Below are 25,778 nucleotides of genomic sequence, written 5' to 3'. Positions count from 1 at the left end.
TGTTTTGTGAATTTTTGAATCACTATATTATACATCTGAAACTACTGTTACACCATATGTTAACTAACTGGAATTTAAATAAAAACTTAAAATAAAATAATAAGATAACATTCACAGGTTCCAGGGATCAGTATGTGGATATCTTTTGGGGGTGGAGGGCATTATTCAGCCTACCACAGAAAACTTCTTTGTTTTTAATTTTGAAGCCTGGACCCCACAGTAAAGATTCTCATGTGTTTGATTTAGGGATGAGGCCAGGGCATAGGCTATTAAAAGGTGATGATGGTGAGGCACAGGAGATTTGACAAACACTATTCCAGGTGGACCAGGGTTCACTGCTGCTGGGCCTCCCATCTCCCTTTGCCACCGATTTCTCCCTGGATTTCCACTCAAAGACCCCAGCACATAAACTTGGGCCTTGAAGGAAAGGCAAGGAAGGCGAATTTTGGTTCTTCCTCCTCCTTAGGAGGGCTTTGCAACTAGAAACCAGATTCCTGCCCTTTGTCCCAGGAAATAAAGACACAGGGCTGCAGGCATGGGGTTGACAGAGTGCCTCTCCCTGAACAGGTCTTGCATGTTGGTGAGTTTCTTTTTAATTTGGCATTTATAGTATTCCCAGGCACTTCCCAACCCTTATAATTACAACCCAGATCTCACTCAAGTCTCTTCAGTGAGAGTTTAAAAGCTAAGAAATCTCTTGAGACAGCCAACTATTAAAACTTCATAGCCTTTTACAAAATATCAGTTGACAGAGGTATTATGAAATACTGCCTAGTATAATTAAAATTACACTGCAATTGTCAACACCCATGAGTCAAGCACACTGTGTGAAGTGATAGTCAGGATCGCACAGTCTGTTCCCTAGCTGGCTAACCAGGCCTGGGACTTTCCTAATTCATCTCCAAAGCCTGAGGGCCTTGCTATCAGCTACAAGCTGCAAAGGCCACTTCACCAGAAATTGAGCAGGCCCTGCTTGTGACTTCTGCTTTAGTCTTCACATCTGACAGGAATGCTGGCTGTCTACTATGCCTTCCTGGCGGACTTCAGGAACAGCTTTGAACAGGGGCCAGGTGTTCCATTTCTCCTTTATGACTTCAGCTACAGTGATAAAAACAAGCCTTTGTGACTCTTGGCATGACTACTTAAAGTGTCTGAGGTGAGCATGGTCTTGACTGACATCCTTGAGAATATCCTATCTCCTAGCCCCCTATTACCACCAAACTTCTCCAAGAAATGGTCTCCAGATGCTTCAAATCCCCCAACATTGTAGACTAACTTAAGCTACCATCCTCTCTTCTACTCCCTTGAAGATCACCAATCCCATCCTTGTGGCTGACTCCCATTATCTATTCTCTACCTGCACTCTCTTTAAGCTCTTTTTTCGGTTTCATGCTGTTGACCTTTGCTTTTACAATAAAGTCCACATTTCATTCTGAGGGCCGACATCTTTTGGCCCCTGCCTACGCTTACAGTCTTATCTAACATGCCTCTCCTCCTCAGTCTCCACTCCCCAGTCTCCCTAGCCATCTGCCAGCACTTCCAGCCTGCTGGACTCTTTCCTCTGCCAGGAAGCTTACCTCGCTCTTTTTGTACACCCAGGTTCTTCTCACTCCTCATCTTAGCTGAAATGACATCTGGTAAAAGAGGTCTTCCCTAACCACTCCTCTAAAAGGACGCCCTGTAAAAGGATGACATGTCCTCTATCACAGCATCCAGTTTATTTTCTTCATCACTTGTACTATTTGAAATTATTGATTAGTTGATTTGCTCACTTGCTTCATCTGTTTTAACCAGGGGATGGTGAGCTCCATGAGGGTAAGGAACACATCTTTCTTGTTCATCAAAGAAGATCTAGCAACAAGAGCTGGATATAGAGACTTACTGACTAGCCCACTCTGTATCACTTCTCCTCCCTTGGCTCTGAGGTGTTTTGTTCTTCTGTTCTTCCCCCTGAAACTCCTTCCCTTCATCTGTCTCCTTCACCATTTCTTAAGATTTACCCTCAGCCCCTACTCCTCTTGAGAACTTGGTTCGTTCATGAACAACCTCCTCTTCCGCTCTGAGAGCTACGTCTCCATCCCACTACTCCCTAGTGGCTGACATCCAGCTCTCAATGTCTCATTTTGTTGTGCTAGGCATCTCCATCAGGGTGGCCAACTTTCCCCCTAAACCAGGGGAGCAGTTTCTCCTGACTTCCTTATGTTTCTTCATGCCATCTCTATCTCTTCGGTCATTTAGGCTTGGAATCTCAGCATCATTTCTCTCATCCTCTACCTTCATTCAGTCAGATAAAGAGCTAAACAATAGCTACCCATCTACCTCTGCCACTGCTCCTGTTCAGACCCACATCACCTATTCCCTGGACTATAGAAATCACCACTGAATGGATTCCCAGCAACAGCTTCTCCCCACCATGATTCATCCTTCTGTCACTGGATTAATCAACATGAACTCAGCTTCACTGTATTGACTCCAAAGCTCAAAAACTTTCAATGGCTCCCCACTGACTACCTGACTGCAGTAAAGTCCAAACTCTTTAGCCTGACAATCAGGCCCCAGGTTCCCTTTCTCACTGGCTATCACTGTCCTATCTGAAGTTTCCTTGTTCTAATTAAATCGTGTAACTTCCCATTTCCATTTCTGATTCCCTCTCTGAATTCTCCCACCTCTGATTCTTTGCTTCTCCCATTTTCTTCATCGGAAATGCTCATCTCCATCTTCCTCTGACAGACTATTTCCAAGGATATTTTGTCAACAATTTTTTTTCCTGATTTCTGTCCAGCAAGAGTGACTACTTCCTCCTCCTGACTGGCATGGCTACTTTTTATGCCACTTTTCTGTGAATTTAAGTTATTTGTATACCTGTCTCTCTTTCAGACTATATTTAAATTTTATGAGCATTAAAAATACTATGCATTAACCATCATCACTCCCCTAATGCACATGTGCATACACACACACACACACACACACACACATACACACACACAGAGGCATGTTAAGAGTCCTAAATAAGAACTTATAAATAAGAACTGTCCTCAAAATAGTCTAAAGAGAACTTAACTGTCACACAAGAAAGGATGGAACAAATTTATATGATACAGATGTCAGAGTAATGCTGTGGCTTATTCTCTATAGAGCTTAGACCTAACTTATCCTAAACTAAAGTAAAACCTAAAAAGCCCATGTGATCATCCTCCCAACCATGATTATACTACATCCTCCTGGGATGAATTTATGGAAATAAACCAGTCTAGATCTAGAAGAAAATACACTGTTTACCTAAGAGATTAGACATAAAGCCTGAGTGAGCACAGGCTTCATCAGTACTGACCCAGTGAGGTTGTATAGGCAGGTGTTTCTGCAACATGACATGGAGTATTTACCAAAGGAAGCTGGGGACTTTCACCAGCAACAAATGGTTCTCTCACCTCTGAACTCATGTGGCACTTTTCCTCCATTCATCTTTAGGAAACTTAATCAGAGGCCGTGTCAAGTAATCATTGTAGTCCCCAGTGGCTAGCACTCACCTGACATATAGCAGACACTCAATATTTCCTTGAAGAAAGAATGAATGAATGAACTTCTCTATTCCCCTCCCACCTGGGAAGTTCCTATATTCTAATAATAGAAGATATATATTTTTTCCCCACTAGTGACATCCCACCTGCAGCCACTACTGCTCCCTTGGAAGCTTTTCCAGGGACCTGGCCTTATAAGGCTCCTGCTCCACAGAAAAAGTTTGCCTCAACCTAGAGTTCGGTATGGGGGTAATGAAAAAAGAAAAGAATTTAAAATCAAAGTGACCTAGTGTTGCATCCCAGTTCTGTGACCTTAGACCTATGTTGTCCAATATGGTAGCTACCAGCCACATGTGACTATTTAGATCTAAATTAATTCAAATTAGATAAAGTTAAAAATTTACTTCCTCGGTAGTACTAGCCACATTTAAGTGCTCAGTAGCCACATGAGGCTAGTGGTTTCCATAACGCACAGAGTAAAGAGAATGTTTCTAACACTGCTGAAAGTTCTACTGGACAGTACTGCCACAGACAAGTCACTTAACCTCTTTGGAAGCTCAATTTGCTCATTTGTGAGCAAAAAGTCAATAAGAGTAGATGTCACCTGAAGTTTTTTCTCCTGAAAATTTTGGAAAGTCTAGAATCTATGCCTAAGTTTCCTTTCAAGCTCTAAAATACGACTGGTTTACTAATGAATAGAATAGAAAAATGGCCTGAGAATAAGGACAGAAGTTTAACCACCCAACAAGCTCAAGGCAAGACTTGGGGAAAGTGGAGAAGTTAGTTTTGGCACAGTGCCTTGAAGCCTGCACATTTCTCAAACCCATCCTCAGCTTCAAAAATTAGATTCAGCTCTTTGGGTCTGCTCTCTGCTAGGAGACAGCTGGTTAATCTGATCAACTAAATACCACCGCATTTTAGCACTGATGCCTAAAGGGTCCAAAGTCACTGCTCACATGCTGCAGGGCATGAGCAAAAGGCAGGATTTAGCAGAGCTCAGAGCTAGCCCTTGATCTGTTACTGCCCGTCTAATTAACTTTTGACAAGTCACATAACAGGACACAATTTACTTATGTATAACATTATGTAAGTCTGTGGACTCCAAGCACATCCCCAACTGCAAGACTCTAGATTATAGCATTAGATTTTCCAAACAAACAACAGGGCGATGGGGAAAGTTGCATTTTGAAGGTAGAAGGAAAAGTTTGCATTGGCTTTAGGAGAGATTAGCTAGGTTCTCCACGGAGAAATGGGGAGAGGTAAAAAAAAAAGGGGGGGTATTCTCCTTCCTGAAGCCTTAGGCTAGGTATAACAGAACAATCTGCCCTTGTTTCTGGTTGAGCTCCCTCCTGGTGATGAGTCACATGGCAGAAAAGGTGTGTTGGGTGCCTTCCTGCCATGTCTGGTTAATGCAACTCCTTATATGGTACTTGTTTTTCTGACAGGTGACATGTTCCTGGACATGGGGCTTATTTTAAGTCAGTTCTTCAGGTGACACTTGCCTATCTTATTTTGTTTCACAAATAACCTTTTTCATTGGAAGTTTCTTTCTGGAAGTGTCCAGCTTCCAGAGCTCCTAGTACCACAGAAGTAGCTCAGATTCAGGAACCAAAGCTAGGGTCCCTTCCCCTCCCACAAACAGGCCCATGTTCTCTGCAAAGAAAGCATTATGAAGGTGAGGGTGTATCCTTATTTCATGTATGAGGGACAGTTATGTGTCACGGCCATGTTATGTTTCTTACCACACTGTCTCTAAACCTTACAACTGACCTGCAAGGTAGGTATTATTACCTTCCCTACTTTACAGATGAGGAGAGTGAGCGTAAATAACTGACCCAAGGTTACTTAAGCAGACAATGGCTGAGCTGAGACTAGAACCAGTTCTGGGAGGCTTCAATACCCCACGATCTAGTTCCCAAAAGACTGGAGCCCTGCTAAGAATGAATGAGTGTAAGATCTAGCCATTTGAAAGTTCGAGGAAAAGCCTAGGAAAGGGATATATTAGTTTCTTATGGTTGCTGTAACAAATTACACAAATTTAGTGATTTAAAACAATACAAATTTATTCCCTTAGAGTTTTAGAAGCTAAAAGTCTGAAATCAATTTCACTGGGTTAAAGTCAAGGTGTGGACAGAGTTGGTTTCTTCTGGAGGCTGGAGAGGAGAATCCATTTTCCTGCGTTTTCTAGAGGCATTCCTTCTGTACGTCACTCTAACCTCCTGCTTCGGTCCACAACATCTCCTGATTGCTCCTTTGACTGTATTGCTGCCCTCTGATAAGTGCCTCTGTGGTTACATTTAGGGGTTACTCAGATAATCTGGGATGATGTCTTCCTCTCAAAGTCCTTAATTTACTCATATCTCCACAGTCTCTTTTGCCAGATAAGGGAACATATTCACAAGCTGTAGGAATGAAGACATGGACATCTTTGGGGGGGGGGGGGCATTTATTCACTACCATAGAGGATTTTTCATTTACCTTGAGAACTAGGGGTAGTTGTTGGAAGTATTTTTCAGTTTCCTCCTTCAACTCTGCTCAGGCTTTTTCTTCTCCCCTTGAGTGGAAAGCAAGTCAAAACAGATCCCAGAGGTCATGAGGAGGTAAGAGGAAAAGACCCTTGTATAGAGGCTGTGGGTAGATGCACCCAAGTCTCTTCTTGCCCCTGTGTACCACATTCACCCTGGGGAGGAGGTAGCAGGAGAGTAGGAGGTCAGTATCATCGAGCAGCTGGTGGCCTGAGGGTAGAAAGGTTATCTTTGTCCACCGGGGAAGACTTCTCACATGGAGGAGGCCCCAGTCCCTCCAAACTGTCCCCCATCCGCACACTCTGACCAGGAGAAAGAGCACCTAATAGCTTTATCTACCTAGTGTCCCATTGCACTTGGACAGTGTCCAGTTTCCTTCCATGATCTACACAAAGGCCCACAAGATGAAACTCCTGCCCACATTTCCCACCTCAATTCATTCCACTCCCCTCCCATCCACTGTGTTCCAACCACACTGGCATGGTTGACAAAAGGGAATGTTCGCGATTTCAGCAGAACCAGCCAGTATTTTTTCTGGTACTGCCTGAGGATAGGACATGTCTGCAGTGGTTCAATTAGTCAACTTATATTAGAGTCGTGGTTTCTACCGTGCATAGGCTTTCCTTGAAAACAGAAATCTTATCTTAGCAACCAGCCCCCTAACAGAATTAAAAATATATATGTATGTAAATTAATACCTTTAGGCCAATCAAGTTGTAGCTAGAAACTATTTGAAAGTCTTCTTCCTTCGAAGACTAATATCTTGCAAAACTGCTTTTGCATCATTATCCAATACACCGTGTGTGGTCAGAGGGTGGATAATATTATTATCTTCACTCTACAGATGGGGAGACAGTCTAAAAAAAGAAAGTCAAACCACTTTTAAATGACAGTCCCGGGGCAGAACCCGGTCTTTCTGACTCAGAGTAGACTACTCTTCCCTCTGAGGGCTGAGTCTCAGAGGCTTGAAGATAAATTGATATGGTACATTGTAAAGGACAAAAGAAAATAGAAAGGTCCATAAAATGATAGGCAGCACAAACTGGCTGTTGTTAATTGGATGCTAACTAAACACAACTAAAAATATATGTGTCACTGTAGAGTTTGGCTTGGCTGAGAGAGGTAGAAATCAGAGGGTAAGAACTTCCCACGGAATCCCAGCCTACTTGACTTACTGCTTTCTGCCCATATGCCCTTCATCCCCTTCCTGGCACTTCACCTACTTCCTTTTCAACTCTTCACTCTCACTCTAAGGTCAGGACAGCAGCAGAGGCCACTGGGAAATGGGAAGGGCAGAAGGGTTCCTGAAACTGTCCTCTCTCCATGTCCCACCCAGTCCCAATAGCCCTTCTGAGGGCTGTTGATTAATCTTGGCCAGGTAGTTCCTGGAATGCCAAAGGCTAGAGGGCAAGAACAGAGGCTCTTCTTCCAGGGTTTTCAATGGAATGGGCCTTCCTAAAATATTTTCAGGGGTGCCTGAATGTAAACTTTAAAACTTGGGCTAGTAGCCAAATGCTATGTTTTGTTTCCAATGCCCAGATCATAGAAGGGAACAAGAACTCTGCTCTCCTACCAACAGGCTCCAACCCCTACACCATCTTAGGCAGGCCAAAAACTTTCTAAGCCTTATTTTTTTCATCTGTGAGATTGGAAGAATAGTAATAATCACTTTTAGAGATCATAAAGATGAGTTAAGATAATGTTTAATTCAGAGCAGTTTCTCAATAAGCTAGAGTTATAGAGGTCATCATGCCCACCGTCTTGAATATAGTAATTCTCACTAGACATTTATTCAATAATTGAATGAATGATACATTAAGTCAGGATAAATCATGTCATCAACATTGCACACATGAACCAGAGCTCTGAAACTCAAGTCCTGGCATTCTACACTCCCTTCTCAGGGATAACTCTAATCTTCAGGACCCAGGTATAATGCTTACCATGGGGATAATGTGGATTAGTAGTCAGATTCACTAAGCCTTCAAGAGGATCCAGGAGCTCCTTTTCTGACCAGGCTACAACCATTAACAGATATCAACCAGTATTTTAAAAAATAGTTTTGAATAATAAAATACGACTAGTATTTTTTACTTCAGTAAAATTTTGTTTCCATAGTGCCTGGGTGGATCAGTCAGTTAAGCCTCTAACTTCAGCTCAGGTCATGGTCCTGGGGTCCTGGGACCAAGCCCCACATCAGGCTCCCTGCCCAGTGGGGAGTCGGCTTCTCCCTCTCCCTCTGTCCCTCCACCTCACTCATGCTCTCTTTCTCTCTCTCAAATAAATAAAATCTTTAAAAAATGTGTTTCCTTTTAATTTATTTATGTGTATTCATACACATGCACGAGTATAGCATACTGAATTTAATGCTACATTGTTCCTACTGTGGGTTGTAATCCAAAAACTTTAAGAGACACTATTTTTGAATGGGCATAGCTTTTGCCCAATCTTCATAGAGCAACAGTTACTACTGATTGTCTGTTTTCCCGACTTTTTGGTTGTGTACTTTGACAAGAGGAAAGAGCAACAGTGAGTGTGAATATGAGAACGCAGAGTTTGGGGAAGACTCATGCTCTCAAGCTCCCTGCCTAGGTTAGTTACCACATCCCGTCTTCAGGGAGCAGCGTTAATGGTACATTTTAACTAGTGGAACCACTGAGTGACTGATGCATGGGCAATTAAGGTCAGTGGGGATTTGTCAGTGACTGTGTGCTAGCACTGCCATTACCCCTGAGTATGGCACAGGTTAGACTTCAGAGAAAGATCACAGAACACAATGTTCTCTTATGTTTCTTGCCCAGCAAACTATATCTCCAACTCAACCCCTGGCATTTCCTGAGCTGTATGGCAGTGCTCACTGCGCACAAGGAAAAGCTCAGAGCAGGAAGAGGAAACCTGTGGCAGAGCTAGGAAGCATGCAGGCATTGGGTGATTACCTATCCCCTTGTAAGAAATCAGTTACCTCCCCTGGTTATGTCCACAATTATTCCATGCAGTACCTTAACACACAGATAAATATTCACGTTGGTTTGCATTAGACAGAACCTAAGGAAATAATCCACCTTTCCGGGATCATAAAGAAGACTACTTAAGTTAATGTGAAATTCAGGGTAGTTTGATGATGAGAAAAGATCAAAGCAGCTTTCTGAGGGTGAAGCAGTAGTGCTCAGGGGATAGAGCAATGGCCCAGGAGTCAGAAGGCCTACCATGCAGTCGCATGAACCAAACTGGTCTCTATGACATACCATCACCTCTCTGAGTTTCAGTGTCCTCATCTGTGAAATGAAGGAAATAGTATAGGTTATGAGCCAGACCGAGGAGAGGGTACATTATTTAAACCAAATTAAGGGGCATCTGGTTGGTTCAGCTGGTTGGGCCTCTGACTCTTCATTTCGGCTCAGGTCATGATCTTGGTGGTGCGATCTAGTGTAGCTGGACTCCGCCCTCAGCGGGGAGTCTGCTTCTCTCCTTCTCCCTCTCTGCCTCCTCCCCCATTCACACGCTCCCTCTCTCTCTCTCTAAAAAGAAAATAAATCTTTAAAAAGATAACTAAATAAATCAAATTAACTGTTTATTCACTGAAAAAATATACATGAAGGTACAAAACAGAAAACCCATCAAAATAAGTCAACTCTGACTGAAGTAAAATGGGGGGGTCTAACCCCACCTGGATTACTTCTATGGTACACAAAATTCTAAGATGGACCCCAAGGTTTCTAGCCCCAGTGTACATACACTCTCTCCTAGCTATTCAGTCAAACACTAATCTGAGTATTGTGTAAAGGAATTCTGGAGATGTATTTAAGATTCCAAATCCACCAAACTCAAGATAGGGAGATAATTTGAATGGGCCTGACCTAATGATATGAACCCTTCAAGAATGAGTTTGTTCTGGCTGATGGCCAAAGAGGAAGACAGAGACCTGAAACACAAGAAAGATTCAACACATCATTGATGGCTTGAAGATGGAGGGGACCACATGGCAAAGAATACTGGTGGCCTCTAGGAGCTGAGATCAGCCCCCGCTGATGGCCAGCAAGGAAATAGGGAGCTCAGTCCTATAACCGTAAAGAGAGTAAATTTGGAAGTGGACTTTTTCCCAGAGCCTCTAGAGACCTCAACCCAGTCAACACCCTCATTTAGCCTGTGATACCCTAAACAGAGAACTCACTCATGCCATGTCAGACTTCTGACCTATAGAACTATGAGCTACTAAGATGGACATTGTTTTAAGCTGTTAAATGTATGGTAATTTGTCACATAACAACAGAATTCTAATACACTCCCCTCATCCTACGGTGGCTGACAAAGACCTCCACAGATGGCCATCTACTTAGGAGCCCTTTGGAGACCTCAGAACTGGATTGTCCCTACCATCTCTCCTGGCTCCAAGTTCCTACCTTCCTCCATTCTACTTCATTCTGAGAGCAGATTTATGAAAATCATATTTGAAGCTGTGAGCTATAGGAAGTCTTCATATTTTTTGGTCTAGTGACTTAGGAACCATTAGAAAGAAATGTGAATTGCTAAGCAGTAACTGTAAACATGGAACAGGGAAATAAACATTTTTCAGGGTTTGTATAGTCTGATACTGAAAACACTGGTACTCCATAGAAGCAAGTTACATATTACACCTGGGCAGGCAGCTGACTGGATGAGTTTACCTTCTACCTAAATCTCTAATCTTAGAGTGCCAGAGGAGTTTATCCTTTGTTATCCTGGTCATCTCATGAAGGTATTACATTGAGAGAGAGGAGTCAGTCCACCTAGGCCACTCACAACAAGAACGAGAAGAACTTGGCCTAGGAAGCTGGTGGAGTCCATCTGTATCCGTTGGGTTGTTCCCTTTGAATGTTTTCTGACGCAAAGGAGGAAATTCATGAGTGACTTTAAATCTCACCAGTGTTCCAAAGAAAACAGGAATATTGCCTGTGGAAACATTTCCTGACTTGGAAAAATAGTTATGACCTCTAAGACCCTAGTTATCTCCATCATGTCTCAATACTAACTTTGGTGAAATTGCCCTTTATCAATATGGAGAGACAGCATAGTTGTTAGAGACAGAAACTTGGGTTTCAATCTTAGCTCTGCATTTAACTAGCTGTATGTCTTAGATAAGTTACACAATGTCTTTGAGCCTCAGTTTCCTCATCCACAGGAATGAATAAGAGTAGCTCACTAAAACAATAGTGCTTACTTCATAGAGTTCTATTGAAAATTGTACAATATAACATACACAAAATATCTCATACAGTATTCAATAAATATCAGGATGGTTGTAGTAGTTACATTTTTATTATAATTTTTCCCTTAACAGTTTCCATATGCAAGCTCTACTGGAGTCACTTCTTTCCTTTTGGGAAAACTTTATTATCCTGCCTCTGGCCTTGTACTCATTCATGCAGAATTTATAAAATGCCTACAATATAGCCAGGACCCTTCTAGTAACCAACATCAATGACCTATAAGAAATAACCCTTATTCTCTAGCAATAAATCTCTGGCTTGTCAAGAACTGAAAGGTTTTGTTGGAGCATTGAGGTTGAGAAGTTTCTGTAGGTAAAGAGAAGCTGCTTTAGAAAGCCTTGACTAGCACAGTTGAGTGACAGAGACTCAGCACTTAAAACAGCTAACAGAAAGCCACTTATATTGTTTAAGAAATAGATCATGGTAGTGGGGGAGTGTCCTTTGATGACTAATCTCAGGACTAGTCAGCAGCATGCTGGGTGCTCTGGTGGGGAGAGTGGAGGGAAGGAGGCAGTGGGAGGCTGCTCTCAAATGCCTTCCAACAGGGATGAAGACCTTTTCTAGGGAAGAGCTCCTCAAACTGCAATATGTACTAAAATTCCATGGAAATCTTGTAAAAATGAAGATCCTGATTGAATGTCTGCATGGAGTATCTCCCAGGTGATGCTGATGCAACTGGTCAGGGACTACACTTTGAGTAACCAAGACCTAGACTGGAAGAGTCAGAGCAGAAATGGAAAGAAAGAGGTGTACACATCAAAAGAAGGTTTGATAGAAGTTAGTGTTTGATGAAGTACCAATACATGCTACAACATGGATAAACCTCCAAAACACTGTGTTCAGAAAGAAGCCAGACACAAAAGAATACATATTATATGATTCCACTTACATGAAATGTCCAGTAAAAGCAAATATAGAGAGACAGAGAGTAGATTAGTAGTTGTCTAGGACAAAGAGTGGAAGAGAAATGACTGTACATGGCATGAGGTTTTTGAGCTGATAAAAATGTTCCAAAATTAGACAGTGATGACAGTTGTACAACTTTGTAAATATACTGAAATAACTGAATTGTGTCTAAAAATAGGTGAATTTTATGGTATACAAATAAAGCTGTTAATTTAAAAATGTTTAATAGGGAAGTTTGTGTTTGAAGCATAGAAGTTAACAGACGGGATACAATACAAGAAAAAACTAATATGTTAAGCCTGTGCACAGATAGGTTGGTCCCTGCTCTCTCTTGCGGCAAGTGTAGAGGCGCTTGGACCCGAGCTCAGAGGTAACCTAGGTATTTTAGACATAAAGCTAAATAAAGTCCTCTTATTGACCCCAAATCATACCTTGGTTATAACTACCCTCACTGTAGGGTAGTAACCTGGAATGCATCAAGGAAAAAGACAGAAATCATTGGAACATAATTAATGTAATAATATAAAGTGATGGCTTACCCATTAATTTTTTAATACTTATTCTCTATCCAGATCCTAGTAACATCCCTCTGATTGAAAAACTATATATCTTCAGGTTTCCAAGCAGAAAGTTGTACATAGAAATTGCATTGCTTTTACCACTGTCTTTATGCTCTAAACCTGAAGATTCTAGGTCAGTATGGTCCTAGGACAAGCAGTATCACTATCACCTGAGAACTTGTTAGAAATACAAATTCTTAGTCTCCACTCTAGACTTACAGAATCAGAATCCAAGGGTGGGGTCCAGAAATGTGTTTTAACAAGCCTTCCAGGTAATTGTTTACATGTTAATGTTTGAGAACCACTGCCCCAGTTCATGTCCTATGTATACTTACCAGCCCCACTTGGGAAATATGTCAATTCAAAGGTAAGAGCTACAGTGCTATAAATGCAGAAGTTATGACAAATATGGAGCACGAGGGAACCATTTCTATCTTCCCTGTCTGTGCCAGTAACCACTGATCAATCACTGCACTCTCACAATGAGCCAGGGCAGCAGGAGCCTTGGGTTAGTCTTCCTATTTAGAAGTCTGGGAGGAGACAATTCCACCAGATGCCCTGTACTAATGTGAGATTAGATGAGGAAGGCTAAAGTAGATTAGAAATTGTAACATGGAATAATTTGGCAGAAGGCAAGAACCTGATATAATGTCACTGATTCCCCAGGTCTTAGGTGGTATGTAGGAGATTCACAATTTCCTATTGCCCAAAGCATGGACATGTACTAAAAAACTGGTGGACCAAACAAGGTCCGGAGTTCAAAGAAATAAATTCACAAATTTCCAGTACCTCAAATCCAGAATTAATGGCAAAGCGTCAGATGTTAACATAAGGTCTCCAAAGTCCAGTGGAATCCATCACATCTGTTAGAAACCAATGCAGGTTGCCAGGGGACCAAGAAGGAAAAGCCACATCCCAGTAGAGGTCAGAAAGGACCTGGAGGACTGCTCAAACCAAGGACCCATCTCCCAATGGCCATGTTCAAGAAGGGTAAGCTTCCCTCTACCAGAAGCCATGTGGAGGAAGGAGAGCTACCAGGGGGTTTTCTTGAGAAGAGAGATACGGTCCCGATAGGGAGTTTGAACTCTGACACAACCCATTATTTACCCAAAGCAGACAGATGTAAACTGGAAGCAATTGGGTTATCTGTGAGACTGTAAGCTAGATAGCAATTTTAGATCAATTATAAGAAATAAAGTTAAAATGTTTTGGCAAGCATCTGATTTATAACTGTTAATAAAGCTACCTATCAAAAGGTATTGGTTCAGGTAACTTATTCTTGGATGAGTGCCTCTTGGTCCAGCTAGAATAGGAGTGGGAGGCAGAAGCAAAGGTTGGCCCAGGCCTTGGAGAGTTAACCAGCTCCAGGTTTCAACACGAGGTGCCCTTGTCCCATTTCAGAATGCTTTCCCTTCAGCCTAAAACGTTTCGACAGTTAGTGCCATTTGGTCCAGTCACACACTCACAGCTGGTAACTGGAGAAGGTGAACATGTGTTTCCAACATTCACTTTTCATAGAATCATTAGGTCAAAGATCATCTGGCCAAATGTTCTCATTTTACAGATGAGGAAACCAAGGTCAAAGAAGCTAAACTAAGCGTAGAAAGGCTGTAGACAAGGCGAGACCTAGAATTCAAATTGCTCTGACTCCAGATCTACTGCTCTTTCTACCACATCGAACGGTTCACAAACCAGAAATGATGGATTCCACACACTGTAGCTATAGATCAAAACCCAAAGATTCAAAATAATATCTTTCTTTAAAGTACCTATTTATGTTTGTTTCCTTTCTTCCTGCATTTGTTTTGAGAGATGTTAAGAGTCTCCTGATGAAAAGCTATTCTGAGAGAAACTAAGACAAAGCATCCATGATCTATGGCTGCCAAAGTTAGCTCCTTCACAGCTGTACCAGCACACTGGAGGCTGTGAGGCAGCCAAGCTGTCTTTGGTGCTGTATTAAGAGGTGTGAGTGCCTGAAATTCTGCAATTCAAAAGGGCCTTCTGGGTAGCAGCTGCATTCTCAGAGTCTTTGAAGGACCACCCTGGTTTGACTGAAGGAAGACTTTGCATGTGTCATGGGGCATGGCTTTCAAAGAGGGCCAGAATCCAAAGTCTTGATCAGTCTACGGGAATGTGGACAAATCTTAGACAGAATTTGGTGACAATGTGGGGCATATTTTATTTCTCCCATCACCTCCAGAATTTTGTCTTTAATTTGTATGGGGAAGAAAAATGGAAATCAGAGCCCTACCTGGATAACTTAATCCAAAAGCACATGCTTGCTTTAGTCTTCTGGAATAACTATTCAAGAATCAATTCAGTTACTGTGAAATGAATGTCATGGGACCTGTGCCTGGCTCAGGGTGCCAGCAACTCACATTCAAAGTAACCAGAACTTTCCCAGTCGCCCAGAGCAAAGGATCCCGAAACCCCTTCTTTGTCAGCGACATTGAGAGAACCATCTCCTTAAATTGCATTTTCAATATTGATTTTATTGTTGGCTGCTACCATTTATACGTTTTTTAATTTTTTTTCTCCATACACAGGGCTTCTTCCTCCACAATAAATGGCACAATGGACAAACATGGATGATTTTCTTCTTTAATTCTGAAATATGTCCCTGACTCCTATTGGTTCTAACAGGAGGGAGGCAAACAAATTCAATAAAGTTTACGCTAAGTCTTGCTTGTTATCTACTACTAACTTTATGATTACTTTTGGCATAGAGGCAATGTGTATCTAGCTCTGCAATTAATGGCAATTCTGAAAACATCTCTACTACCAATTAACATGCGTCAGATTTTCCACATTTTGAGGTGAGAGGTTGAACAGTATTATGTTTGTCTAATGGTAAAGTCTATAGATATTTCAACATCGAAAGTCCCTCCGCAGATATGAATATTGCCTTGCTAATGCCCAGAATTTCAATTTAAAATTCTCATATTGGTCTGAACAAAACTGCGAAAACCTTCTCTCCTCTTATGTAAATATTCCTCCTTGTTTTCTAGAAATGAGAAAAAAATAAAACACACACATGCACATACCTCAACCCTTTTCCTCCCCCCCCCCCCAGTTGCCTATTCCTATTACTCTACGCTTTAATGCTGGGTGGGCAAGTTGTCTTTACCCTCATCCTATTCTAAGTCCCTGGAAGGAGGTTTGGGAAGGTTGATCTCAGCTGGAAGTTGCAGGGAGGGCAAGCAGTATACATTTACTTGAGAGGACATATTTCCTAGACACAAGTTCCTTTATCTGCTCACTTGCACTGTCCTTCCTTACACAGTGTGGAAACCAAGGTTTCTGGTGGGTCGTGTAGAGCAGCTCTCAGCTCACAGCCACCAGCAGAAGGGCTTCCAGGCATAGTCACACCTCAAGAGCTGAATCATTGGAAGAGATAGTACCATGATAAACAGGAGAGAAAAGAAAAACCACCCTAGGATATCAGGGCCAAATCCCTAGTGGTAAAGGGTTACAAACCACCATCTGCACTGGTGGCAAATAAGCAGGTGCATTTTACAGGAAGACTCACATTTGTTTCTAAAAATTCTACTTTTCTTTTCATAGACAACATTATTTGTACAAGTGAAGCTTTTTTTTTTTAAATCTCTACTCTGAATGATTTTCATGAAAGAACCATATACTAACAGAATTTAGAGCTAGAAAAGATGTTAGCGCTCATCCAGCTGAGCACTCTCATTTTAACAATAAGGGAAATTTAGTCCAAAGAGCTTAGTTTTCCGAAGTTCCCAGACTAGAGGAGCTATAGTTACAACTGACTACAAATTACAAGCACAATTTTTTAAAAGAATCATTTTAATTCTTAATAAAGCAATACATGTTGAAAAAGAGGTAATAAACGATAGCACAGAAAAAGGCAGAGTATCACAGTAGTATTAAAAACAAGACAACAGACCCAAAATGGAGTCACTTACACTAAATCTCCTATGTTTATGCTAAGCACGACTCTGAGACTTACAGATTCCATTCTCCCAGACATGGAATCTTAAACCCGTCAGTCAATCAGGAATCTCCTAATCAGCACTAGTTAGGTAATCTGACTGACAGACCCCTACCATCCTCTAAATGAAAGTAACTTTGCAATAACCAACCCATTTTGTGCCTAATATAACTTCCTTGTTCCTGCTCCCTTCTACCAGTGAAGTCTTCCATTTTGTGTAGCTTCTCAGAGCCTCTTTCTATCTGCTAGAGTGGATACTGCCCAATTCACAAATCAATGAATAAAGCCAATAAGAACGTCACAATATACTCATATGAATTTTGTTTTTTTAACAGTGGTTAAAGCATAGATAGACTCTGCAGCAAGCAGATCTAATTTTAAGGCTCAGCTCTACTATGTATTAACCATGTGTCCTTGGAAGAAATTGCCAGACCTCTTTTACTCTACTTCCTCATCTGTACACATTTGGATAATAACAGTCTAGCAGGCAATGAGTAATCGAATCCATCCCTTCCTTATTTGTAACAGAACGCTGATCCTGGTGATGACAGTAAGGGGACAATTCCCAAACTATGGTCCTTAAGGAGGCCTGGGGCAATTTCGATATGTACCAATGCAAATTACTTATATATACTCTCAGTCAATTGCCCTGTCTGTGCATGGGTTTGAAAATGTTTTTCCTCTGGCTCAAAACTGCTCTCTTAACACTAAGTGATTTTTTTTTTCAGTTTTTTACCTTCTTCCTCCATATGCTTCAGGAAAGCAATGAAGCCTGATTTGCCTGGAAGCCAACCATGGTGGTCCCTTTCTCCTTGCAATGGATGGCTGGTTTAGGCATGGACATGTAAAGCAATTATGTGTACTATCCTGGGAAGTGGAGGGCTTCTGGGAAAGGTTTTTAACAAGAGACCCATTGGGGAAGACACACGCTGCCACGTGTGGATGTGATGCAGCAGCTCTCAGGACCACGGGCGGAGCTTGCTTGAGGACCACCAGCCATGTGAACATTGGCAGAGCAAACAGAAACATCAGATCCTGATACCTCTGAATTTATCACCCCTGCAGCTACTCTACCATGGAATTTCTTGCAAAGTAAAGTAATAAATTTCTTTGTTTTTTAAGGCAGTCTGATGTTACTTACAGTTGAATGGATCCAAATGGCACAGTAGTATTTATCATATATGGTCACTGTGAATAGTAAATGATAAATGCAGTAATGCAGTAAGAGAAATAGTATACACAATCAAGCACCAAAATAGTAATAAATACTACTTTCAATGTGTTTGCAGTTATGATGATGATGAGGGAATATAAAGTGAAAATGAATATCTCCACATTTTCTCATCCTTTTCTCTAGTGACAAAAACTTGTTAATAATTTCTTGTGTCTCTTTGTGTCAATTTTTAAAAAACAAAAATAAAATACTATACATTTTTTTCAATTCCAAGAGATTTCCTAATAGATAAGTTGATGCCCACAGTAATTTGCCAGCTCAGATGAAAATTACCTCTAATCCCAAAGAGTGTGCTTCACTTAATAATGGAATTGTGGAAATACTGCCTTATAGCTAAAAACATTTGGTTTTTCAAAATCCTACTTTTAAATGCAGAAGAAAAAAACATACTTCGACATGTCAAAGGGCATAAATAACCAGCATAGCCTGCCCTCATGTACCTTAAGAGCCAGATGCTAAGAGCCAGGGCCTGACCAACCTGACAGGAGATTTTTGTTAGAACTGAGTTTTACAGTGTCTGTGGAAGCAGAGTGGCCGTTACTATATGGGACTCAGTTGAGTGTCTGGATAGCAATGTCTGGATCTGTTTCCAAAGGAATGCCATACTAAGTCAAATGATCATCAGGACACAGGTTGTAGCTCTTATACTCTAAGGGCCATGCACTATTCCCTGTGGTAACCAAGTGGGGCACAGAAATTCAACCAAAGTTCAGAAGACCGAAGAGGAAATCACCAAGCAGGGTGGATGAGAGGAGGCTGACCATCAGCCAAAATTTCCTCTAGAAATGATGGGCAGTCAGCATTTCTGACTGACGGAGATTTAGAAAAGTGAGGGTCCAAGAAAATCTTTTCTGACCCCTCTTCCCTTAGAATTTGTAATAACAAATATTCCCTCTAAGCTTGATAGACCACAGAAGCATAAAAATGCTTGTCCACTGAAAGGAGTACAGGGAATGATTAAAAATTTCCCAAAAGTTCAAAACTGTCCAAAAACTCTGTTTTTAAAATGTGGGTTGGGAAGCACTTCCTGATACTTCAATGCGAGTAAATCTACTATTTGGGTAGAAATGTGGTGTAATGTGACTTTGGAGTTAAGCCAAAGGTTCTTACCCCAGCTGATCATACCAGAACTTTTGGCTAAAATGCTGACACCAGGACCCTACACAAGCTAACAATTATATCAGAATCTCTAGGACTGGGATTAAGCATACGAAAGTTTGTCGATACTTAGGTATGTGTATATGAGTTTTCTAAGCTTTTCTAACTAAGTTAGGGGTGAGAATTTACTGAAGTAGGCTCAGAATTAAACCCTGAATTCCCGAATCTAAATTGTGTGACCATGGACACATTATTTCCTCTCTGGGCCTCAGTCTCCTTTTCTGTAAAGCAGGGATTATAATAGTATAATAGAGTAAATGATGCATGTAAAGAACTTAGCCTAAAACTCGATAGGTCACGTCAGGTCCATCCTCCCTATATGGGACTGTCACTGCATTCCTCTGCAGAGTGAGGCTTGCACTGGCAGAAAGAACCAGTGGGTGCAGCAGAGTGCTGGGGAAGTTTATTGGGAAGAGAAAGTGCCACTTTCTCTTATCTTGCCCATCAACTGAGTTTGTGAATTCCTGGAAGAAAGCAAGTGTCCTGAAATAGCCACTTTAAGTGAATACATTAGAAAGAATTACACATTGAGGCAAAAAACAAAAACAAAAACAAAAACAAATTCTTCTTCTCTTCTCCCTACTGGCAGTCATACAAGATGATGAAAGGGCTACCACACCCTGCTCTGGACCTCGGCCAGCCTGTCACAAATGTCTACAGGCAGTAAACACCCATCGAGGTGACCCCTGACATGAAAGATACAGAAAAGCAAGAAGGACCAATGTTCACCTGGCGCCAAACATGACCAGTAAGGTGCCATTGACAACAGGCCACAATTTTCATGAGATTTAATGTTGTGTGTCTATCTCTACCATTATATTTAAGATCCTTGGGAACCAGGGATGATATATATATATTATATATATATATTTTTTTTTTAACAATAGCCCCTTACTGAGAGCCTTCCAAGTACCAGGCATATATATACATGTATATCTAATTTATTGCATTCAATATTCACAACACTGAAGGGAGGCACTGCTGTCTCCCACTGTGAAGAAGAGAAACCTAAGGCTTAAGAAGGTGAGTAACCTGGGGTGCCTGGGTGGCTCAGTCATTAAGTGTCTGCCTTCAGCTCAGGTCATGATCCCAGGGTGCTGGGATCGAGCCCCGCTTTGGGGTCCCTCCTCGGCGGGAAGCCTGCTTCTCTCTCTCCCACTTATCCTGCTTGTGTTCTCTCTCTCTCTCTCTGTCAAATAAATAAATAAATAAAATCTTTTAAAAAAAAAGAAGGTAACTAATTGCCCAAGTTCACATAAATCTTGAGAACAGCCAACTTTGAATCCGAGTCTGTATCTGGCTCTAAAGATTTTATATGTCAGCCTTTAAAAAGTGCTGGACATATAGTACACCCTAATGTTTGATGAATGAAGGAATTTGTTTCCTCCAAGAGAAAAGCAGAAGAGCTGAAAGTCAGCATCCATATCACCCTTATAATCCCCACCAGCCCTTAGTGATTTCTTCTGAACCATGGTAAGGAATAAATCCACCTAGGGAGCAGCAAGATTGCTATGGATTTTTTTAATCAACCTGGAAAAATTAGACCTAGTGATTCATAATTTTATTTGAAACATGAAGGTAAAACTAACACATATATATCTGTCTTATCTCCCCAACTTGACTGCATGCTCCTGAAAATAGAATTATGCATAATATAGTTTGCATTAATCCACAAGCCTAAGCAGAAATATGTGTCATTTTTGAAAAGGGTTCAAGGGCTGGCTAAAATCCTGCTGTGAACTTGGCCTTTTCTCAACATTTTTTATCCATGTGGAATCAAATTAGAATGAGCATTAAGAATAGCCTAGAAGTGGAGAAGTCACAAATGGTAGCATAAGGCATGCATGTGAAAGCGCAGAGTAGCCCTGCCAGCCTCTTAGCTGTGTGATGGTGGAAATTTTAATCAATATCACCTCTGAATGTCTAGTCATCTCTAGCACACCTCACTGGCTGCCCACTTTCTCTTTTGCTGCCTCCAAAACCCCATCTTTAAAGATAAGTTGGTTCTACAATAGGGAGAGGGGTATGAAGAAGAAGCAGGCTACATGAACATAGAAACAATTTTGGAAGCATTAAATCAGAGGAATTTTGCATTTGAAGCTCCTTAGAAAGTACAGAGTCAGACCTCCTGGTTTCACAGGCAAGTGAACTAAGGCACTCCAAGTCAAGAACAATATGCTCATGGTCACATAATCAAAGTAGTACCAGGGCTGGAACTTGAGCCCTGGCTCCTCTGCTTTTTTGACTCCCTTAAGTTATCTCTTTACAAAGTCAGTAAGAAAAGAACCTACAGACTGGTTGGGTATAGACAGGAGGCTGCCCAGGGGCAGGGTGGCAAGGGCAGTGTGGATAAGGAAGCCAAATACTTAGGCAAGTCCAGGCTTGCCTAAGATGCTCCACAAGACAGTCCGGTCTGGCCCTTCTGGGAACATGATTCCCACCCCCAGCCCCCCGCACACACACATACACACACACACACAAAGTTATGTCAAGGTCCATTCAACTGGTCACTGAGATTTCACAAAGAGGTGGTTCTGACCATGTGAACTTGGCTTCATTAGCTACTATATGGATGAAGTAAGTTCATCAACTACAGTCAAGAAAACCCAAGAATCTAAGTTTTCAGAAATTGGAGCCCTCCTCTTTCCATATAGTCAAATCTAAAGACAAAAAAATGGTATTCAATTTCTGGACTTCTCAAACTAATCAGGAAAGACATTTATGATGCCAACACACACATATAATTATTCTTCTTTACTGCCAGATAGCAACAAAAGAAAAAAGGACCAAATTGCTCATGTGTAAATGTGAAATTAGTAGCTTCATAAATCTGAAATGGCAATAGCTGCACAGATTATCCAGAAGAAAAGAAAGCTTTCTTTCCTTAAGCCTCAAATACTTAAATCTCTTCTTTATGAAATTCTGTCCAATTTAAACCTTTCTTTGGTTGTCCCAGAATAGCTTTTCCTGGTAACCGGTGTCAAACTTGGATGTGTGTTACTTTAACAAATTCCCTCCTATTAGTAAACATATTCCTCACACTAGTTCACTGCCAACGGTTCCCTCTATCAAAGAACACGCCGAGAGTAGGTCTCACTCTCCTCGCTGGCAAGTTTCTCATGGGTGAGCTGCCTTGCTGATGAGCCATCAGCCTTCTGATGAGCTAGGCCTGAATGGTACCAGAAAACCAAGCACACAGCCAGAGTTGGTTGGCCCGATCTGCTGCTCTGATTGCACCTGACTGCTGCTGTTTTGGAAGGGCATGAACATCCAAGATGAAGCCACTGTCAGTACCTGCCTGATCTTGAAAGATCTTGGCCAGCCACACATTCTTCTGTTTTTCCTGCAAGACCAACTTTCATAAATGATCTTGTAGTTTTGTTTACCTTCTGGCACCACAGGTGTCAAACTTTGTAGCGTAAATCCATTTCTGTTATAAGATCCACAATGAAGTTGGTGAAGTTGGCAATGACCCCTGAACCAAGTCATCACATGTAAACTTTATGCCTTGCCTCCAGTTACAGCACACTCACTCAAATCAAATCATTTTGGGGTCTATTCAGAGTCATCCAGTGAAAAGTCAGCGTGCACAGTGGATCACAAAGACACGAAATTGGTCCTGCTCCTAGCCCACTCAAACCATTTCTACTGGAGTGGGAAGGTGGGGATTTTCTTTCATACCATGTTTACAGAGGTGTTCTCTGGGAGATAAGGAAGTGCCACATCAGGAAGCTAATGGAATTTCCATAACCTCAAGAGAAGGCAAATCATTTTGGATCGGAGACCAAACTCTTTAAATACCAGACTTCAAGTTCTTACAGATATTTTTACTTATGTTCATTTTTGGTAGGCAGTTTTGTTGTGTTTTGAGCTTAAGCCATGATAAATGACCCTCCTTGTGTTTTCCTTCTCCAGATTACATCAATATTAGATACTTACTATGTGTGAGGCTTTTGCTTAGATGTTTAAAAGTAAACGTTTAGGGGCGCCTGAGTGGCTCAATTAGTTAAGCATCTGCCTTCAGCTGGGTCATGATCTCTGGGTCCTGGGATCAAACCCTGCATCAGGCTTCCTGCTCAGCAGGGAGACTGCTTCTCTCTCTCTCCCTCTGCCCCTCCCCACCCCCACCCCCCGCTCGTGCATTCTCTCTCTCTCAAATAAATCTTTTAAAAAATGTTAATCTTTTGGAATCAGATTCTTGGTCTTTCTAAGCAAGTGCTCTGCCTCTAAGGCCACCACCAAAGAGACAAAGAGTGGGGCTGAGAGAAGGGGTGTGCAGGGATGACCTTGGAGATATTGTTCTCAGAGAAAGAACTGGAAACTCAGCTTCTTCATTTCCCTTTAGAGTACTCTATGTTTTTATTGCCCTACTTCGAATCTAGTAATTTTGCCCTGTCACACCTTAACAATTGGGGGATTCATATATGAAACAGCACTTTCTTTAATTGTCCAGAGTTTATTCTCTTTCAAGCTTCAAGAGAATACTTTGATGAAGTTGTCTGTGTACACACTATTCTAAACTGTCAAATGATAGAGACTATTCTTTCACCATATATTCCAGAGTATGTTCTTCTCTCCAACTGACATTTCAAGTATCAAAGGCTAATTTTTATTTAACAGCCTTGATGATGCCATTGCCATTGACACTGAGCTTCTATGTGTGTCCTCATCTGCCTCTTTGCTGTGCATAGAAATAAAAGTTGTAGATTTTGCAGTCCTATTCAAAACAACACTAACCACATGATGCCTTGTATTGTCATTTATCTTTTGCACGGATGTCCTCCATCTCCAACCAGATTGGGAAGATAAACCAATCTTCCCAACTTTAGAGAAGATAGTCCAGTTTTTCTACCTCTTTGAATACTTGGTCTCTACCTCAGAGCCCAGATTCTAGTGTTCTTGATGGTCAAGATGCTAGTTAAATCAAGTGTTTTCCAGATTTGAACTGCAAGGTCCTCTCTCAGATGTCATATGTCTAAATCTCAAATCTGAAACCTCCAGAAACATCTCCTTCAGAAAAGTGATCAAAGAACTAGAATATTATTAAGTTGGGAGGAACCTAAATATTCATCAAATCCATCAACTTCATCTTAGAGTTGATGACACTGAAGTCTTCTTGAAAGGGACTTGAATAAAATCTCCAGTGACAATGCTTGGAATTGGCTATTCATCAACTTAACTAACCTTGGCAAAAAATGTGGAGATGAAAAAAATTCTAGGCCTTTTTTCATGCTCTGAGGGAAAGTTTCAACACTTCACTGGGTGGTAACAAGAATAAATAAAAACCATTATTTGTATGAATAGATTGTCCTTCCAAGGATCTCAAAGCGGAATGTTATTAGGGGAGAATTTTTTTTTAGCCTTTTAATTTGGGGGCTAATAGCAGCTCTGTAATGATTAGAGGGGAAGAAACAAATATGCCTGCGATGTGCCTAGCACTGTACAGTGTACTGAACTTCACTAAAAGAGTACTTTTTCTTATAAACCTCAAGTGTTTGATAAACCTTCAAACAATAAGGGAAATTCCTCCCTTTTAAATTCAATACAATGGATGGAAAAAAGTAGATGGATTTGTTGAATAAATATTTATTAAATAAATTTACTAAATTATTTACTAAATAGCTAACTAATAGGCTCCAGGACAAGACCCTTATTTGAAGGATTCAGGACAGAGTTCCTGCATATGAAACTGCACTCTCTAATTGCATAATGAAAGTCCAGTGTGATTTTTTTTAAAACTTACAAGTATTATGGTAGTTTTAGAATATAATCTAGTTAGCAGCAACATAAATGGGCACAAATATTTTGAAAAGCATTTTGGAAACATGTATGAAGAGTCCTAAAAATATTCATGTAATCTGATTCAGCAATTCTACTTCTGAGAATCCATCCTAGGAAATTAACCAAAAAATAAAGTTTTAGGCCCAAAGTTTTTCAAGACAGCATTATTTATGTTCGCCAAAGATTAAAAACAACCTCAGTGTACACAAATAGGAAAATGCCAGTAAATTATGGTATGAACACTCAATGTGTGGCACCTGGGTGGCTCAGTCAGATAAACATATGGCTTCGGCTCATGATCTCAGGGTCCTGGGATGGGGCCCTGTGTAGTAGGGCTCCCTGCTCAATGGGGAGCCTGCTTCTCCCTCTCTCTCTGCCCCTCCCCATGGCTTGTACTCTCTCAAATAAACTAAAAAAAATCTTTAAAAGAGATTTTTAAAAATTATGCTATGAACACTCAATGGTCAAGATTTTTAATGACATGTAAAATGTTTATGATAAAATATTAAGTAAAAAGAACATGGTACAAAAATATATATTGCGAAGGGGGCGGAGCAAGATGGTGGAGGAGTAGTAGACCTGGATTTCATCTGGTCTCAGGAGTTCAGCTGAATAGGGATCAAACCATTCTGACCACCTACGAACTCAACAGGAGATCGAAGAGGAGAGTAGCAACAACTCTCTGAACAGAGAAGCGACCACTTTCTGGAAGGTAGGATGTGCGGAGAAGTGAATCCGAGGTGATATTCGGGAGGATAGACAGCAGGGGAGGGGGCCTTTGCCGCTTCTGGCAAGTGATAGAGCCGCGGAGCACAAAATCGGACCTTTTAGAAGTCGGCTCCACTGAGGGACGTCGCTGCAGTGGCTAAGCAGGGGGTGGAATCCTCCC

The 25,778-nt window shown here is 41.3% G+C and overlaps 1 protein-coding gene across 25 annotated transcripts in view; it reads right to left on the bottom strand.

The window, feature by feature from the left end:
* The window catches only part of ANKRD55 (ankyrin repeat domain 55), a 496,355-nt gene that overhangs the window by 355,394 nt on the left and 115,183 nt on the right, over positions 1-25,778 (bottom strand). The window contains exons 2-4 of one of the 25 annotated variants that reach the window (XM_073905461.1): positions 9,253-9,321; positions 6,745-6,903; positions 6,000-6,075 (exon numbers count right to left, since the gene is read on the bottom strand). The exons of 22 other annotated variants lie outside the window; for them this stretch is intronic. The gene's annotated coding sequence lies outside the window, so the exon portion shown is untranslated. Of the gene's footprint in view, positions 1-5,999; positions 6,076-6,744; positions 6,904-9,252; positions 9,322-20,140; positions 20,264-25,778 lie in introns of those variants that run through there. 2 more of the 25 variants (XM_073905462.1, XM_073905463.1) reach the window with 2 other exon arrangements.

Source organism: Callorhinus ursinus, unplaced genomic scaffold (genome assembly GCF_003265705.2).
Source record: "Callorhinus ursinus isolate GAN/ISIS: 27379988/994484 unplaced genomic scaffold, GSC_fseal_2.0 scaffold23, whole genome shotgun sequence".
Lineage (NCBI taxonomy): Eukaryota > Metazoa > Chordata > Mammalia > Carnivora > Otariidae > Callorhinus > Callorhinus ursinus.
Note: the sequence above shows the minus strand (reverse complement) of the source record. Positions and strands in the feature narration are given on the sequence as shown.